Here is a 3,035-nt window from a genome sequence, read left to right on the forward strand (position 1 = left end):
ATGGTTCAGCTTGTGTGTGGTTCCACCACTTGTCTGTGCTTTCAGTTTATAAAGATGCACAAGGGAAGCAGAGGTGTCTTCTTTACTGTTTGATGCCTGCTAAGTGATTGTGAAGGCTCTTTGGGCTTGCTTCCAGCTCTGCAGGGGGGTATGATGGTGATGGTGATTTTTAGCACGTGAAGCTGTAATGTGTGGTTTCTGTGTGGAATGGGAACGTTGCTGACCTCCTGCCCAGGAGGGGAAAACCCCAGCCCCACCCAGAGCAGATATTCAGTGGTCCTGTATCACCTTTGTTGAACAAATATGGAATCATTTTGGGGTTTAGTACATTTTATTGCTTTTAAAGAGAGTCCCCAGCAGCACAAGGACCTGGAGCTGCTGCAGCCAGTCCAGAGGAGGCCACCGAGATGCTCCAGGGCTGGAGCCCCTCTGCTCTGCAGCCAGCCTGGGACAGCTGGGGGTGTTCAGCTGCGCAAGAGAAGGCTCCAGGGAGAGCTCAGAGCCCCTGGCAGGGCCTAAAGGGGCTCCAGGAGAGCTGCAGAGGGACTGGGGCCAAGGCATGGAGGGACAGGACCCAGGGAATGGCTTCCCAGTGCCAGAGGGCAGGGCTGGATGGGATATTGGGAAGGAATTGCTGTCTGGGAGGGTGGGCAGGCCCTGGCCCAGGGTGCCCAGAGCAGCTGTGGCTGCCCCTGGATCCCTGGCAGTGTCCAAGGCCAGGCTGGATGGGGCTTGGAGCAGCCTGGGATAGTGGCAGGTCTCCCTGCCCATGGCAGGGGTGTTAGAACAACATGAGCTTTAAGCTTCCTTCCAACCCAAACTGTTTTAGAATTCTATGATAAAGTGCCCCAGGCTATTATTTAGCTATAGTTTGACTTCCAGACAATATTGGAAAGGTTAACATGTAAAATCACTTTTTACCTAATCAATACTCAAGGAATAATTCTCTTAAAACTCACTGATTCACGCAGCTTGAACCCAACTGTTGGAAAAGGAGATGGCAAGGGATGGAGGCATCAGAGAGGAGGGGTTTTATTGAATATGAATCTCTGGAGAACATGGAGGAATTTGGTAATGGACCAGTGACATCTCTGTGTTGCCCAGTCCCATTTTGGGCTCTTGACCCAACAAGTAAACAGAAAAGGTGAGGGGTAGGTTGCAGCCCTGAGATGTAGCTGTTGAAGACTGAGGGATTTTTCTGGGCAGGAAATGAAGAATAGACCGAACAGGTCCTAAGAGCATGCAGCTTCCTGGGGTTGCATGTGAAAATGCAATGTTCTCTTGATTGTGTGATAAATTATGTATTTCTGCATAAAATTGTCTGTTGGGGCTTGGTGGAGTTGAAATGCCTTTTGTGGGATAGGTGGTTTGCATCAAGACAGATGGAAGGAGTTAACTGAAACAAAAATAGCATTTAAAAGCTGAAAGCCAGCTCTGAACAGTATCACCTGGTGCCACACACAACATTAGCTGTTATTTGATACAGACTCAACCATCTCAGGGAGGTACTTGGGCCCAGCAGCGTGTAGGGGCACAGGTGGGCGTGGGTGATGCTCTTGCTGAGCAATGTGAAGCACTGCACCTTTATGAGGCTCATGAGCACAGTCAAATGTCTTGCTACAGGTCAGAGACCTTTCCTGAGTTTTTTGGTCACTGGAAAGACCTTTTTCACTCCCATATCTGATCTGCAGCAGCTCATGACACAAGTGGTGTCTGACATGAATCTCCTGAGCTGGAAGGGACCCACCAGGATCACCCAGCCCAGCTCCTGGCCCTGCACACACACCCCAAAATCCCAGCCTGGGAATCCCTGGCAGCGCTGTCCAAACGCTCCTGCAGCTCTGGCAGCCTCGGGGCCGTGCCCATTCCCTGGGGAGCCTGGGCAGTGCCCAGCAGCCTCTGGGGGAAGAACCTTTCCCTGATCTCCAACCTAAACCTCCCTGGCACCACTCCAGCCGTTGCCTGGGTCCTGTCCCTGTCATGGAGAGCAGAGATCAGAGCTGCCCCTCAGGGACTTGCTGTAGACCTTGTTGAAGCCAACCTCAGTGCCCATCACAGCAGTATTTTGAGAAGGCAGCGCAGTGATTTCAAGCCCCCATAGCCCAATTTGAAGAGTCTCCAACCCTGGGGCAGGAGAATACCTTGTTGTGTCTCAGCTCACGCTCACACAGCTGTACCACTAGACAAGACAGATGAAAGGGCACATGAGGCTAAAAATAATAGATTTGCAGTAAAGGAATGAAGATAAAAGAAGAAAACCCAAGAAAGTATCTTATTCATGTTATGCTTAATTACACAGATGGTGCTTAGCTGACCCAGCTCTTTGACTGACACAAGCTGCTCTTCTTCTGGAAAAAAGCTGGAATCACCCTCTCCTTCCTCCAGTTACTAAGACAGACCCCACATCTCTGTTTCCTCCCCTCTGGAAGAGTAAAAACCTCCAGAGGAAAATCTGTTACCTTTCCTATTAAGAAGCCCAAGTTCAAGTCCCCCTGTGTGGACTTGTGTGCGTTTGTTCAAAAAAAGCTTCACTCCGCATTCTCTGTGACAGGTTGGTGGGACAGTGTGTGGATTTGGGAGAGGTGAAATCCTGTCCTTCTCAAAGCTTTCTGTGAGCATTTCCATCCTTGTTAGCTCTTCACTGGCCTCTGGCTGCTTCCCCCCTTTTCAGCTGTGTACAGATGTGTCAATAAAACTCTTTGTAACTTGAGAATATCCTGTCTTTTCTAGCTGAGCTATAACTTTTTTTGGTTGGAAGCACTGTATGGAGTAGTCCATGGGTGCTTTGCTGGGAGTCTGTGCAAGGTAAGGAGAGGAAAAATGCTGTTCCTGTACACGAGGCCAAGCCTCCTGTGGGAAGAAGTCACAGGCTCAGGAAATCATGAGAGTTGAAAATGCTGGCTGCAGGGTTCAGCCCCATTAAGCTAAAAATTAACAGAGATGTGTGAAAACCTCAGCCCCCATCCATGGTAAGTGAAGGTTTACAGCTGAACAAATCCCTGCCAGGGTCTGGAGACCCCATGGATGGGCTGGAG

The sequence above is a fragment of the Corvus hawaiiensis genome, chromosome Z, assembly GCF_020740725.1.
Source record: "Corvus hawaiiensis isolate bCorHaw1 chromosome Z, bCorHaw1.pri.cur, whole genome shotgun sequence".
NCBI lineage: Eukaryota > Metazoa > Chordata > Aves > Passeriformes > Corvidae > Corvus > Corvus hawaiiensis.